At 34.7% G+C, this 17711-nt stretch overlaps 1 pseudogene; it reads right to left on the bottom strand.

Annotated features, from left to right (window-relative positions):
- Window positions 1-8080: 8080 nt before the first annotated feature.
- Window positions 8081-13340, bottom strand: LOC111986073 (protein root UVB sensitive 3-like; annotated as a pseudogene).
- Window positions 13341-17711: the final 4371 nt, after the last annotated feature.

Here is a 17711-nt window from a genome sequence, read left to right as displayed (position 1 = left end):
GTTATTCAGAATCTCATCAGTAAGCTTCAAATTATGCTCGTGACTGAAGTGTTTGATTTCTGTGGCTATTTCAGTTCCGTCTTCCCCCACAGTGCTTTTTATGACTCTGCAAATTTCTGAGTCGAAGGATTGATGGAGCTCTGGATCTTCAGATTTTGACTCGGTGGACTACTCCTCTTTAAGTTCCTCCAAACTTATGAACTCCCTATTATGGGGGAGCATAGCACAATAGAGTTGGGCAACAAAATCGCATCTTGAGCAATAGTAAAGGCAGAGTGTATCCACTTTTCGAACACAGAGTAGGCAAATTGGAGAGTCGGATTGATGGACTTCAAGAGAAGGGGTGAGGTGGAGAGGGTGGTTGTGACGATCAACTTTCAGTATGCGTGGGCAAGCAGCACAACGTGAATGTATAGCGAAATCGCATTGGACACAAAAATAGGGCAGATTGCCTTCTTTGCCACAGAAGTCGCAACTGAATCAGGTTGTGGTGAAAAAGAACCTCCATGTCCAAGATTCTTGTGTGATTCCTCTTGAAGGACCAAAGCATACACCTTGCTAATTGAAGGGAGAGGCTCAAACATGAGAATCTGACTTCGAATAGTCTCAAAGTTCTCATTGAGTCATGACATAAACTTTGTCATGTGAAGCACTTAAGAGTCTTTATAGCTCCACAAGAACACTCTGGAAGAGGCTCATAATTGAGCAATTGATCCCAAAGCACTAACTGCCTCCTAAGCCACGTGGCATCATCTCTTCAAAGCAATGGATGAACTGTTCACAATATGGCACCGATTCAATCACTTCCAACAACTCCTTGCTAGCCCAGATTGACTCTGCCACTTGTGTTTGGTCATTGCTCTTCTCTCTGCTATGATGCTTTTGATTGTACCTTTTAATTTCAACTGTTAGGAAACACCTAATAAGTCCCCTTATCTTCGTCAAAAGCAGTTTGATTTTAATGCCAATCGGAGCACAAGAAGCTACTTCACCCAGAAGGCCTTGCGAGGTATGGAATAGAAATCGAACGCCTTTCCGAATTGGAATCTGCATAAGATGAAACATAGTGTTGAGGAGGAGTTCAATTCCATGGCCCAATGTCAAGGAGAGATTTGAAGTTCAAAGAGTTATACCAGTCCTGGATTTGACCATAAGCCTTGAAAAAAAAATAACACTTGATTACGCTATAAGGACAGGGCCTAGGTTTCAACACTTGGTCCTATCTACTGGGCCAGAAGCAGGCCTTCACACGATTGAGACCAGCCCTTAACCCAGGTAGACTAGCTAAATGAACAGGTCTATTTGTGAGCAATGGCTTATTTATGTTGCAGATGTGTGGATGTGACTGGAGCCCATAGTGCTCATCAAAAGACAAATTTAAATTTGAGCTTGACCGCAATTGGCGTTTTGTGGACTGCAACTAATTTCATTGCAAAGGCGCTCATCCAAGGGCCTGTGGAGGAAAAGGAAACACCTTAAATTGCAATTGTAAACTTACTAGAGCATCAAATTCCTTTGTTGTAAAATAGTATGTAGTATACAATGATGACAATTAAATAATGATTTGTACGTGTGTAAAATAAGGAGCTTCATAGATTATATTGTAAGTAAGTTTCGTCTATATATATAAACCAACACACACATACTTGCCAACAGTTTTTTATTCTCCAAAAGATATTAATTTTAATTTTCTCTCCCAAATTTGTCATTTATTAACACCAATTGTTTCTAAAAAAAAAAATTAACACCAATTAGAAGAGTACCCAAAAGTTTTCATAAAATACCAAAGTCGAGCATGGTAATTAATCTTTCACTAATTAAGGGTTTCAATTCTCAAACTTGGAAATAAAGGATTTTGATTTTTACACAATCACTATTTCAAATCTAGTTACTTATTTGCATTAAAATATATATATTTTTGCATTAAAATGTGAATGTTTCTGTATTAATTATGAACGTGTGTGTGTGAAATAGTAGATATAAATAAGTGTGAATTAATATTTTCACCCTAAAATATATTACCACTAGAATATCAACAAGTTTTGTCTTTTTCTCATTGCTTGTTGCTATGGCATTTAAACATGGGGCTGACTAGGCTTCAGTCACCAGTCACAACTCCGGTCCATGGGCTTCTACCTCGACTGTCTTGGCAGTGGCTTCGAGTGCTTCACCAATAGTGATTGTACCACCATGCCCACCATAGTATCTAATTGTTCAAACATGGTGGGAATGAAGGATGGGTCTTCATTAAAGACACTTCTTACTCTCTCCTCCTTGAAACGCCCATTGAAAAGACAACTGGTCCCAAACAAGAGGTAAAAATTGAATTTTTATGCTATGCTATATAACTATTCATTTTTTAAAAAACCTTTTATTTGCTTTACCTTTTTCTTTTTCTTTTTTAATAAACTTTATATGCTTTACTTTCTTTTGTTGTTACATGCAATTTAAATTAGCGGACATTTATCTTCTCAAAAAAAAAAAAAAAAAATTAGAGGACATTTACAAATGTATTTTGTTTTATCGTTACTATTTTCATTATTCTAACAAAATTATATACTTATTCTTGATGTGTTCAAAGAAAAGCAGAGAACTAAATGAGGCATAATTTGCTTGGGAATGAATGTCATTCACCTTTAATTGAGACGACACGTATATGCTTAATTGAGAAAAATTGGCTTTATTTTCTTTTCCTTTGCTTTAGAGGGAAAATGCACGATTGCTGGAATGCAGAAAGTCATAAGACACATTTGTGATTTAATTGAGTGGACCATCAAGCCAGTTAGTATTTGAATTACCCCAAAAGATTTTTAGCAATTGCATTTCTAGAGTCCTGAAATCCTTTAATCAATATTAGTTCATTATATTCCTTGATTTCACTTGTAAGTAAAGAAATGTACAATAATTTTGTTGTTGACTCTTATTCCAAAGGCGGTTGCAATTCTGTGAGATGTGCCTATGCATTTGGGAAATGAATCTATCCTTTTGAAACAATATATGCAAACGGAGTATAACAATAAATCTTCAATGAGGAGTTAGGACTACATCACCATGTCTTGGGCAAGCCATGTTCATTATTTCATATATTCTATCAAAATATAGGAACACCTAGTTAATTGTTTCCCAAATAAATTACAGCTACACATTTTTAAGTGGTGCTGGTGAGTCTGTTATGAAAAAGTTGTCATAATTTGAGATATAACATGATTCACCCCTTAGTTCCTGCAAATTTTAACATGGAGATTGACTGATGTTGTGGTTAGGCTTCATAATGAAGACTAATGTTCAATTCTGCTCTTGATACTCTGGCAATCAATTGTCTAATGGAATGATATCCCTATCCTGCCACAACATTGTGGTTTATTAGTTGTGCTTCTGCGATAATAATTTATTGGTTGGTGATATATATACGCTCTTAGTGTGTCTTTAACCCAAAATCTCACCTGCCATCTCAATATTGTGGAAAGAGGAAGGGTAGTTTGAGCTAGAGCTTGCTGGCACTTCTACAAGGAAGTTATCTTAAGATTAGCCACAATTTGGTTCTTGCTGGTTTATACCTTACAATGGAGCAATTAATTGTACAAAGTGTATTCATGAAGCTGTCTGTAAACCTTCACATTATTACTAATTAAATTTATAAAAATACTATTAATGTCATTTCCCACTTGTTCTTGAAGGACAATTCTTCTCAACATGAAGTGGGAGATGCAGATTATTGAGAAGATGCTGCTATTGGGCTGTCCATACCTACTTGCTTCAACTCAGGAGCCACAGATGCTATGTTTCAAACTTACCCGTCGTTGGATACTGCCTCACAGCCTAATAAGGCTCCAGACACTAAACACGAATCTCTTAATCAACTTTAATTCGTTTACAGCTTATGAAATAATATTTTCCTCAAATCTCATTTCTTCTTTCAACAATCAACATATAAATTAAAGCACATGTAACCAAAATATATGTGTGGGTAATCCATAGCTAAATTGCATTAGAAGATCTCTGCTACTTTAATCATGCTATGTATGCTCTTATTTGCAGATGGTATGCATTATCTCCCACTAGCAGTCAACTCTGTTGGTACTGAATCTCTTGGGAACAATCTTGCCCCATCACCTCTACATGTGATCCAATCCCCATTGCCAGCACATGAATCTCGTAATCAACTTTTATTTATTTATAGCTAATGAAATAATATTTTCCTCGATTTCTATTCTTTTTTTAACAATAAAAATATAAATTCAAGCACATTTAACCAAAAGGTTTTTGTGTGGTTAATCCATTAATAAATTGCATGAGAACATCTTTGCTACTTTAATGACATTATGTATGATCTTACTTTGCAAATAGTAGGTATTATCTCCCACTAGCAACAGGTTCTACATCTCGTTACCAGTCACTTCCACATGTGATCCAATCCCCACTACCAGCACATGAATCTCGTAATCAACTTTTATTAATTTACAACTTATGAAATAATATTTCCTCAGTTGCTTTTCATTTTTCAAAAATCAACATATAAATTCAAGCACATTAAACCAAAAGGTTTATATGTGTTGTTAATCCATAAATAAATTGTATGAGCACATATTGCTACTTTAATCATGTTATGTATGCTCTTATTTTGCAGATGGTGGGTGTTATCTCCCAAGATCTAATAGTTCTGGTGGTGCTGAAACTCTTAGGAACAGTCTTGCCCAGTCACCTTCACATGTGATCCAATCCCCACTACTAGATAGTCTTCCAACCCGAAGGCAACGCCGACCTTACCATGGCTGGATTAGCAATGATGAGGAGGTGGATCTAGTTCAATTAACACCAGCTCCATTACCAGAGAGAGAATAGCAAAGTTGCTTAATGAGCTAGATAATAAAAAAGTGGGAGGATAAAAACCTAGGAAGGATAGAAAGAATTTTAATGATTAAAAAGTGATAGGATATAGAAGAAAAAAGTTGAAGGATGCAAAATGATATAACTTTCCTTGTGTTTGGTTAAAAAAAAATGAGAAAAATTTAATTTAGTTTGTATATATTTTTTGTTATGCTCATGGTATATGAGCAGTATTAGTTTCCCATTATTTTTGGATTGTGGTTAAAGGTTGTGTTTTTCAATTGATAATGTAGGTTCAACCCACGATTTCAAGTTGCTTCCCTAATGATTAAGTCGAGGTTGCAACCTTGAAGTTCTCTCTCTTTCTCTCTCTATAAATGAAACTATGAAAACTGCATCTTCCAAATTGAGAGTCATGTTATGCAATAAGCCTTGAAAGAATAACAAGAGGCTTAGGCTGTGCTCCATTGAGTAGCTAGGACAAGGCCTAGGTTTCAACATTTGGTCCTATTTATTGGGCCAAGTGCAGACCTTCACGATGGGGCTTGAATTTAGGTTGAGACCTGCCTTGGCAGGCTAGCAAAATGGACAGGTCTATTTGTGAGCAAGGGCTTATTTATATTGCCGATGTGGATGTGACTGGAGCCCACAATGCTCAAAAGACATATTTGAACATGAGCTTGACTACAATAGGCATTTCATGAACTGCAACTGATTTCATTAAAAAGAGGCTCATCCATTGGCTTGTAGAGGAAAAGGAAATAGGTTAAATTGTCATTGAAAACTTATTAAGAGCATCAAATTCCTTTGTTGTGTCTTAAAATGTGATATTGTTTTTGCTCTTCAGTAACATACTTAGAAGTTTTGATGTGCAATCTAAAGGGCCAAGCTCCATTTTTTGTCAAACAATTAATCACTATTGAAGAGTAATGCTATGGGTATTACAAGTTTTATTATTGTGAATTTACAAATTAATGTGTTAGCAATCATAAAGAGGCAATCTAAATATTTATTTATGTAGTAGTTGAAGCCACCAATCACATTCATTACCATATTAATTTGTAAGTTTTATGTAGTAAAACATGTAACACCTTTAAAGCATTCATATTAAAAGTGCTAAAATGCACCAAAAACACAAAAAAAAGGTTGTTATAAAAAAAAGTTTTATATTATTTATTTATTTATTTATTTATTCTATATTTAAAACTGTAGATTATATATAAGGATAATTGTCTATTCCTTTCAAGATTCTAATGGAAGATTATAGATAAAGATTGCTATACAGTCTTGATAAGGATAATAATTAACTATTCTTATAATTAAGGATTCTAATAGAAGGTAGACGATATCAACTAGAACTAGGGGACGGTAACTCACATTATAAAAATGGTAATAAAGTCTAGCATAAACTCTAAGAATCAATTTAATGGCTCCTAGAAAGTAAGAAGCGTCTTTAGTAAAGACACGGCCATCTTTCCCACCATATATAGATCTGAACCAAAACTATAGCCTAAGTTTTTTCTCATTTTCTTGAATTCTTTTTTGTTCACTCTTGACACACACTTTCCCCTAATATTATTTATCGCAATTATTTTCTAAAGCTATAGTCTCACAATTTCTTGAATTTGTTTTTGACATTCATATTTTCTTAACCTAGTTTCTTGTAATTCTCATTTTTTTTCTTGATGTAAGTTTTTAAACCCCTTAACACAATATGTTTAACCTAATATTAAGCCAAGTTGATTAACAAGTTTGTTAATTAAATCTAGGTTAAATCAATATGTGTAAAACAAATATAATGTGGAAAGTAAAGAACACATAGATTTGATGACACAGGAAAACCAAACGGGTAAAAACCTGGAGAGGATTTAATCTAGCTATCCTCAAAGTAAAAACAGATCTATTATGAAAAAATTGAAATTTGTACAAGAAAGAGTTAGTGGAGTTTTACCACCAAAAAATAAAAGAGTTAGTAGAGCGTGTTAAATTGAGTTGAATATTCAATCCATTCATAGCCCTATTACTATTGCCTCTACATAAAATTCCACTAATATTAGATAAGATATTAGATTCAGAATAAAATAAAATAATTGCAATTAATCATGTTTTGATTGTTTTCCACAAAATAGGGGAAGTATGCAAATAAGGCTCTTAGAATTTTAAAAAAAATGATAGTTATAATAAGAAATGGATTTGAATCCTGGATATTATGAACACATCAAAAAATGCCAACTAGTCAAAGTAGAAGGCTCCTAACATTTTCTCTAGTCTAATAATTGTTCTGTCATTGCTTCTTTGTCTTATTTGGCATAATTGATTATGGTTTGTCATCAGGTAGAATGGTCATGTTTGATTATGGTTTGTTTTCTACAAAATAGGGGAAGTATGCAAATAAGGCTCTTAGCATTTTAAAAAAAATGATAGTTATAATAAGAAATGGATTTGAATCCAGGATGTTATGCGCACGCTAAAAAATGCCAACCAGTCAAAGTAGAAGGCTCCTAACATTTTCTCTAGTCTAATAATTGTTCTATCGTTGCTTCTTTGTCGTATTTGGCATAATTGATTATGGTTTGTCATCGGGTAGAATGGTCATGTTTGATTTTGTCCTTTGTCATATTATCAATTTTCATTATGTTGATAGAAATACATCACATCACCATGCACATGAGAACTCTATGTTTGTGGATACATTGTTTTGAGAGAAAGTTCAACATATGACGTTTACTCCTGATAATATATAGTTTCTTTATTATTAAACCAAGACACCAATTTGTTTTTGGTGTAGGCAGAGATTCAACCATCAGAGACTTTACCAGTTGAGCTAACTGTGAATACTACTAGAACTTTACTAGTACTTTATTAGTTCTTTTTCATGTATAAAGTGGTATCATCGAATTTCTACAAAGAGCTGTGAATACCACTATTACTTTACTAGTAATTAACCCCAAATCTCTTATATAATACTAAATGTGAATGCTCTTAACTTGTTAAAATAAAGATAAGGAAATATAAAGATTAAGATTAAAAAAAAAACTTTTTTTAACTTAATATTTATTCATAATTCATGATCCATTTATACTTTATAATCTTTTTTTTTTGAGAGATATAACCTATAATTTATAATTATATATAAAGTCAAAAGTTTTGAGTAAAGCTTTATGTAATAGAGGTGTTGAAACCTTCGTCTAAAAAAATGGTAAGTAAGATCTATGTTGTATGCAACTTCTTGAGAAAAATAATGTGATGGTAAAAAAAAAAAAAGGTCCCTTTTTGCCTAAAGGCTTGGGGTAGATCCTTAGCCTGCCAGAACCTCACTAGACCCTTCATCGGTAGTTATGTTCTTCTATTAAGATTCTGTCAACTAACTGTTCTCTCTATTCTAATTCACCAAGATCCAATCAATGGCCTCGTGTCATAGCAAGTTGTACCAGTTTCACCTCTTATCACCATTTTTTTATGCCATAGACTAGAAATTACCTAGTCAATCTTTGCATCCAATGGTCCACAGATCCAATTTGCCTTCCACATAATAGAAGGCTATAGAAGACGTTCTGTTTTCCAACCTGAAAACCTTAGCTGCAAAATAATGAAAGAAAGAATAAACTTGTGTGTCATTTGGGAGACAAAAAATGAAGGGAAGTCAATATAATATCACATTTTTTGTGCTTCTGAATTCTCAGTAAAATTATTTTCATGAGTTCAGCTCCTTTTTAATTTCTTCAGTGTTTCCATTAAATGAAAAATAGCATGCATGCTCTCCAGCATTTGGAGAATACACTATAACCCTTGATCTTATGCACCAGCACAATGGGTGGGGTCCAACAGACCTGGAAAGATTAGTAGTGTATTGGATATCCCAGCCATTAGTGGAGATGGATTTCTATTATTATAGAAAAGGATGGTATTTTAAGTACTCCAATTGCCTCCCCATATCATGATGTATTTTCTCTTCATCCAAATGGGCATAACACATCACATTATCAGATCAGTGAAAATGCAAATATGCAACTTATCACAAGGAAAGGAAAAACATCAAAGAGGTACCTTTTGAATAAAAACTTCATACTGTTTATCCATCCATGATTGGCTTTCCAAGTGCGCAGACTTATTTTTATCTGTAAGACTTGCCATAACTAGTGCGTGAAAAAATGATTGTAAGACATCTTAAGATGTCGAATCTTTGTGCAGAATAGCACTGATGATTCCCTTCTTCTCCACTAGCAAGTACTTTGCTGTAAAGACCAAAGAACAAATAATGAGCTAGAGATTATAATAAAAAATTAATTTGTTAAATAGGACAAGTATTGATTAGAGCTCAACCTTTCTTGTAATGAGATCCGGCAGAATGCAACACGTCCATCCTGTTAAAAAATATTACCCAACTTGTCAATTTTGTATGACATTACGAAATTATGAGAGCAATGATTATAGGAGCTAGCTCATAGCTTTTTTATTATATATATTGAGTAAAGCCATGGTCTTCTTGAATGGGGAATGCTTTGAGATATGCAAAGCAGTAATTTTATGATTGAGGTGCCCTCCCAAACAAGTTTTTGCACAACTGCCATCAGAGCATCACTGCTCTTTAAACAACAAATAGTTCTAGATGGAAAAGGAACCCCAGAGTCTAAAGGAGCCTCAATGTGAATTTCATAGACTTGTGAATTTTAAAACTTACAGTTCCAGGTGATTAAGTGAAGATACCCTCACACCTAAACGTACTCGCATGTGCATTGATTTAACACTCCTTGAGCTCGATGAAGTGGTCCATATGGGCAACAAATGTTCCATTTTAGAGACTGTTTCGGGTGAGAACTGGAAAAAGAATTCAGATGTCGGTGTTAAAATCCCATTGAAACAGAAGATGAAGGCCTTACAATAACAAAGCCTCAATCCCAAAACTTTGGGTTGGAAAATGAAGGCCTTAAGAAATTTAAATCAAGCATCAGGAAAAAAAAATATGGAGAGCTTGTATTAAAACTAAAAGAAATGATATTGCACTTGTACTCTTGTGACATAGCACATGGATTTTGTCAACACAAAACAAAAAAAATAAAAATCACCATAACAACACAGTGAATTTATAATATTCAAGAGCAATGTGTGTAGGCTTGTAAAGCCCAGCTTTGAACCTGTTGATTTATGAGTTTGCTTTAAATTAAAAGCAATGATGGTGCACCAGTACTCTTGTGATATAGGGCATGGATTTGTTAACAAACAAGACCATAAAAAGGGGGAAATAAAATCAACATAATAACAAGGTGTATCAAAATTCAAGAGCAAGGTGTGTGGGATTGGAAAACCCGAGCTTTGACTTGTTAATGGTACCAGTTGAAATTCTGGCCCTACAAAGACAAGGAGTGGCTAGAATTCTGACCAAGTTACAGCAGTCTAATAATTGCTGGTTCTTCATAACATTTGTTTAGGAACCCAATTAACAATAAGTTGCAATGGCAGGAAATACAAAAAGCTTGGTCAGCCCTATGAAAACAACCACCAAAGGTCCTACCTTGGCCAGTCTTCATGAAATGCTGAAAAACAATTGAGCTCCTCTCAGGATTTAATGTAGTCAAGGCAAGGCACCGGACAGCCTTGTAGTTTGCTGCAAAAAAAGAAAGGAACTGCTGAATGAGGCTAAATATAAAACCCACAAGTCAGATTAAAATTCAATAAAGTAAGTTAATAAATATAAGATGGAACGAAGAAAGGAAGTGATGAAACATCTCAAAATCTTATCATTAACTCCTCACAGCTGTGTCCCACAGATTCCAATATCAGAAGGGCTCAAGGAGGGCGCATGCTAGGTGCCACGGTTAAAAAGAAGATTCCATGCAGCAATTAAGTGGAACTTACCATACATATGGAACATGGTGAGAGACAGAAAACAAAACCAAATAGATAGAGCATGCCCCGTTGTAATGCGAGCAAGAAGCATGCCCAAAGCCATGCCAATCATTGTTGCCACTGTCTCTTGACTTCCTTCCTAAAAGCATCATACAAAAACATGCCAACAGTCTTACTAGCTTATTAAAGGTCTTCACAGTTATTTAGTAGTTAGAGTAGCAGTAGTAGTACCTTTAAAAAAAAAAAAAAAAAAAAAAAAAAAAAAAAAAAAAAAAACAGTAATTCTGACTACTTCTCTCTTGCCACATCTTTTTCCTTTTATTTATTTTATATAACATTTTAAAGAGGATGCAAAGGTATAGATATTATTACAATCATTAACAAGCATTCCCATAATTCAAAAAAGCTGTAAGTCTTTCGGCAGATTGAATAGTTTAAAGGATGTTTACATTAAAATCAACAATCAAATCATCTTCGGCAATACATATACAGCAATAACAAACATAATTTTTATATTCCACAGCCGGAGAAACAAAAATAAACAATCAACTAGCAGCTTTCAGTGGATCTACTAGGTCTTCAGATTGTATGATTTAAGGAAAACAGGTACTTACTGAAGGATCGTGATAGGCTCCCCAAGCAAACTATAAACACAAAAGCTGAAGGAAACAAAGGGGAAAGAAGGTCCATCAACATCCCTGAAAACAGTACAAAAAGCCTTTCTGGTCAATTCAACTTTGAAGACAGAATCGAAAGCTAACAAAACCACAAAAAACTATATAACAATCAGATATAACTGGTACTAGCATTCAACTGAAAGGGAAATATAGGACACTGAATAGCAATCTTGTGATCCTCTTATGAATTTTTTATACAGTACAAGGGCTTGAATTATTTGAGGAAGAATATGTGACAACATTCACCTAATATAAATATGAAGCTCTTCAGAATTTAGAAGCCACTCTCCACAACATTAGTGGCAACAGGGTCAACCAGCTAATAGTGGCCAAAAGCAATATCATTTAGAAATAACACTTAAAAAAATTATAACACGGTTAAACAAAGGAAACACTATTTGTAGGAAAACCTACAAAGGAAATCTGGTAATGCTGTATAAAAGAACTACAAAACCAGTGAAAATTTTAGACATTTAATAAGAGTAATACAACATTACATGTTACTGTTAACATCAGTGAAATAATAAAATTAGTCACTACAGACAATTGGTATGTAAATATAGACACTTAGTAATTGTTAGCTTATGGATAGCATTATCAGTATAGCACATATATTATTACATATAAGAAAAACAATACACAAACATTGCCAGATAATTATGCATAAAACATTAAGATTGCATGTACAGATGCACTATTTACCTCAGCTTGTTCACATACACAATAGTTAAAAGAGATTAAGGAAAGGCCAAGAGCCTTCTGGTTCAGTGACATTGGGTAATTCTCTCCATGGGGAGACTCTGGGTTCAAATCCCTCCACCCCAACTCATTGTAAGCAAGAGATCAAAGAAATCCTATCAGAGTGTCATGCATACACACAAATTCCACAAAGGACTTTTATGTTCTTCCTTTTATAATTAGAATTAATAAATCAATGGACACCAACATTTTAGGAGTCCACTGGAAGTTAAAAATATCAAGCATTTCAGATCTAAAGAACAAACTGAAGATAACAAGAGATTTGTCAGCACGCAGATCAAAGGGGAGTATGCGTCTCCTAGCTCTCTCTCTCTCTCGAGCATATGCACATACAAGGGTTTATCAAAAAGAAAAGAAAAATACACATACATGGAATTTTATAGGGGATGTTGAAGGATCCAATTCCAAACTGTAAAGAAACAAAAATGATGAGAACATACCAAGATCATTCATAAGATCTGCTACCAAACGCCACATTTTGGCATTGCTGTCCAGGTTTGAGCCCTGAAGAATAGAGGGTCAGACAGAAGCATAGTTTTCTGAGGGAATATGAAGACAGAATTTTAGAAATGGACTCAACATTATTACACCATCTTTACTTAAAGAATAAACAGAAGCCCTTTATCAAGTTACCAACAAACCATTCGGAACTACTATTACTAAATGTTCTTTCTTTCATCAAATTATGTGGATTCAAGTATTTCCTAAGGACTTCCTCTTCCATCTAAACAATGCATGCTATGTTTATGAATAAGAGTATGCTCTAAATCTTATATGTAATAATGAGGATGGAAGAATAGAACACACCAGGTAGAATGTGAATAAGATACCTCCAAGCATTCCAGTTAGGTCCCTCAGAAACCACTGCAACAATTTTAATGTTCAAAACAAAATGTCAACTTATTGCAAACTCAACAACTCACAAGCCAACTCCCAAGTTTGAATCAGTTTGGAGTCAGCTGTTCTTAACACAGTATTGCAAATACAAACTACATTGATGTAAAACTAACACACGCAAAGACGAGTCTGTGCTTACCTGAAATGTGGCGCCAATTACAGTCGCTGATTTCTCACCAACCCCAATTGCGCTAAGAAGAGCCTAGTAGTGATTCGAGCACCACATTTTAGTAATAAATTCTACTCCTAGCAATCATCAGTGGGCTTCTAAAAATGAATTGAAAAGTTATAAATGAGAAACATAGAGCTTACTTGTGTAGAAAGCATCATCCGAATATATGTGGAAAGGCCCTAAAGGAAATATTAAGCCATGAACCTATAGTTAGCAACAATTTTCCAAAATTTTATGGTACTTATGAAAATATTAGCGTGGTGATATTTACCTGTAGTAAATCCCAGACTTGAAAAGGAACATAATCTGGAGTCACACTAGGAGGAAAACCCTGCACATTTTTTCTCCCAGAGATTAAGAAAACACTGATTGGATTTGATTTTTGATATTAAATGAAGGATCCTAAAATTTGACACCAATTCAATTTTCATCCTTAAAATTTAAAAAAGTTGCAATTCCATCCTTGAAATCGTCAATTTCCAGATAAATTTCTAGTCTGTTTTTTAAGTGCCGCGTCAACATTCTATTCACCGTGTATATAAATTATCAATGGAAAATGCTAGAGCTACTATAAATTTTACTACAGAAGTTTACAAATAAATGTGGTAATGAATGTGATTGGTGCTAAATTAATAATATAATAAATAAATTTCTTAATTAATTTTTTGTTTTGTGTTTTAAAAGTTGACACATTAGTTTGTAATGCCTGTGTAATAAAATTTGTAGCAACTATAGCATCACTCGTTTATCTAGAAACAATGCTAAGAACATAAATAGTAGGAAAATGCTAAAGCTACTACCAATTTTAATACAAAATAGTAACAAGCTGCCGTGGCAACGAATATGATTTGTGTCATATTAACAACAATTTGAATTTTATTTTTTTTGTGTTTAAACTCAGACACATCAGTTTGTAAAATTTTATGCAGCAAAATGTGTAGTAGCTATAGTATCATCCTTTCTTTTGTCACAAAGTTTTTCATAATTTGTTAAGGTGTCAAGCTGTAACTGGTGTAACATCAAATTTGTATCACATTACTATAGGTTGTGAGAATATTTGTGTTACAAGACTTGATGATTTATCTAATAAGGAGTGAAGGATAAAATTGATAACACAAAATTACAACTTTTTTAAACTTTAGCAAGGAAAATCAAATTTAGACCAAATTTCAAGACCAAAAGTGCATTTTAGCCTTAAAGGAACATTAACCAAAGAGAAAGAATTACTTGCCTCTGGTACAAATGCTTGGAGAACCCTTCTCCAAACATGGTTGAATCGGCCACCAGACCTGTGTATCAATTTTTTTAATAACAAAATTGCTAATCAAATAAAGAAAGAAAGAAGAAAAAAAAGAGAGTTAAAAATAGAGAAAGGAGAAACCTTTGGATGAAGAGAGAAGGAGAGGCGGTGATGGCAGCGGTTTTTGAGAGCTTGGTGGAAAGTTTCCATGGAAAACTGGAAGTGGGTTTAAAAGTACAGAGCTAAATAAGCTTTGGCTCAGTCGGATTCACAGTTGGGCAGCCTTGTTTTTCTTTTTTCTTTTTTTTCTTTTTTGAGAATAAACGGCAGATGTTCTTTGGCTGTTTTGAGTTTTGACCAATTGTAAAACTGAGCACAACTAGCGATGGTTCTAACAAATTCACATGTCAGGTTTTTTTTTTTTTTTTCAATGATTGAGAAAAAAAAAATTAAAAAGAAGAAGAAGAAGAAGAAGAAGAAAGAATTATAACCATCTAAACATGTCTTTGTTAAAAACATTAAGATATAATATAACTATTTAGCTACAAAAATTTATCAAAATATTTGTGAGGCCCCTTTTTGAAAGCTTCTACTTACCCTTAGTTCAACATAAAACAAAGAGCTTAGTGGAGGGCCAGAATGATGTGAGATGTTCAATAAGGGAATTGGACTCGGTCCCATCGCAACCAATTTAGGTCACTCTACTAGACCAATAAAAATGGATATAATGTGTCCGAAAATAGAAAGCTCTCGCTCTCTCGTGCTCTCTAGGGAAGAGCAAGAGGAATTAACACGTAGTAAGAAAAAAGTCAAGAATGTTAGCCATGCAGGCTTTCAAGAAGGACAGAAGCTGCCTTCCTCGTATCCGAGACATGGTTACGGCCCTTGGAACCAAGCAGCCTCCTTTAAGGACAAACTGGTTGGTGAGATTCCAGGTGCCCACACCCAAGTGTTTAGCTTCGAGGACCTCATGGAAGATGATGTAGACTCGAATGATGAGGTGGTAGCTCTCCGAGAAGGTTTGGTGGCAATGAAGTTTTCAAAGGATTTCAAGCACCAAATTCGTAGCCCATGGACTAAAGCACTCCTAGTAAAGATGTATGGTCAGTCAGTTTGGTTTAACTATCCCCACAATAATCTTCTATCTCTGTGGAAGCCTGCTGGGAGATTGGATTGCGTGGACCTAAGGCACGATTTCTTTCTCACACGTTTTTTGTTGAAGGAAGACTATGAGACTATTCTTAGGAAGGGATCATGGTTCATTGGAGAGCATTTCCTATCCATTAGATCGTGGGAGCCTAACTTCCGACCGGCGATGGCTAATGTATCCTTGGTTGCAGTTTGGATTAGATTAAATGAGCTGCCTATTGAGTATTACAATGTGGAAGCTTGGCATTAGATTGGTAAGTCGATTGGCAACGTGTTAAGGGTAGACACGCATACTGCTACTGAAGCCAGAGGTAAGTTCGCTAGGCTCTGTGTTCAGATTGATGTGAACAAGCCACTGTGTTCAGATTCCAGTTCGCTAGTTATGGAACAAGGGCACAGAGGAGTGGTGGGACCTCCTGGTTACTCCCAAGTGCAGGAGATCATAGCAATATAATTCTCGGAGTACCGAGGTCGAATCACAAGGAGCAGGGTCAATTCAAAGACAATATAATTAAAAAAACAATTTGGGTGAAGAAGAAAAGTACTTTTGCTTGGTGATTGTTAACAAGAATAATAATAAAAACTTATTTAAATCAATAATGTAAATACTAGGGCATCGGGGTGTTTTCCTATATCAATATGAAATTCTTTGTGATCTAAGAAAATATCTATTTCATAATTGATTGTTCTTAGACAATTAAAAACTTATGATTCGGTTGAACTGAGACAATTCAAGAACATATAATAACCTCGATTAATAATGCGGTTAGAAAAGTTTTCAGAAAAACTCATTCACTTTAAAACCTGATTTCTATTTGAAACTATTAGAAATTCCTCTAAACAATAAGAAAAACATGATTGAACTTATTGAAAGTATGGAAGAATTAATACATCAAAAGAAATCTAATTGAACAATCAAATATGTTATTGATAAAATCTTAAAAAGAATCACATTGAATATTCATACCGCAAAGAAGAAACATACCCCTAGCCCTAGCAAAGAGTTTAGGCTGCCATTAGAGAAAGGAAAATACAAGTTTTTCTCCGCCCAAATTCGTTCTCACAGCCTCCCTTCTAAAACCCTAATGTCTCAGTGTCCAAAGAAAATAAAACTTTTCACTATTTAAATTTCCATCCAAGTTTACAGCAGTAACTTGTGAGTTAAATTTGGCCTTCAAAAATTGAGAATTTCGAAAAACTCAAAACTGGAAAGTTGTAGATATTTAAGTCACGGTTCCAATCCATCTGGCCTTGTGTCAATTGGATTTTTGAGGAGAGAGATACGCCTAAAATACTGATCAGTGCTCAAATCAGATTTTTCCTTTTCAGATTCTGCCTCTTTGATTTCTTTCCTTATTTGAAGCTTCCAATCATGTTAGACGATCCAAACACTCCAGCTGCACCTCCTTAGAAATTTAGGCATGGTCCTTTAGCTCCACTTTAATTCTAGTTTGACCTCCATTCTCTCACAAATTCCTGTAAACTCATCTTTCTCACATGATTTCCTGAAAGTAGAAAATTACACACAATGAATAGCATCTTATTCAAGAAATTATGTAAAGATAAATAATAGGGACTAATACAAATCATGGTTTAATTATACAAATTAAGCATAGTACTAAGGAGATAACGCCCACATAAATATATAACAAGTACACATTTTAAGGCGTTATCAACACCCATGATCATCATCCCCAAAACAGAGAGCTAAGGCTGAAAAGTAATGGCGACCAACAACCGCGAGCTACGTCAGGCTTTCAATTCACAACCTTACCATGGCCAGAGCTATCAATTTGGAAGGGGCGGTTGTCGAGATCCCGGAAGTGGTGCTTGCCGAGATATGAGCGAACTTGACTTGCGTCATAGGTTGGTTCAACGTGAAGCTCTGAAAGGCATGGAAGTGCATCTTCCCACTGACAGTGGTGAGTGCAAGGGAAGAACTGCCATTGTCAAACCTAGCGTGGATGGAAGCGAAGAACCCGTGGTAAAACTTTTTGATGGATATTCCAATAGTGGAGGCAGAGCATTGCTTGGTGGGGAAATCCCTGCCTCAGATTTCACCAACCCCCATTCTATACGAAGTGAATTCGACAAAATGCCTATCTGAGTGAAGGATGCTGGTAATGTAACCAATTTCCACAAG

This window comes from Quercus suber, unplaced genomic scaffold, assembly GCF_002906115.3.
Source record: "Quercus suber isolate HL8 unplaced genomic scaffold, Cork oak 2.0 scaffold_1156, whole genome shotgun sequence".
In the NCBI taxonomy this organism is placed as follows: domain Eukaryota; kingdom Viridiplantae; phylum Streptophyta; class Magnoliopsida; order Fagales; family Fagaceae; genus Quercus; species Quercus suber.
Note: the sequence above shows the minus strand (reverse complement) of the source record. Positions and strands in the feature narration are given on the sequence as shown.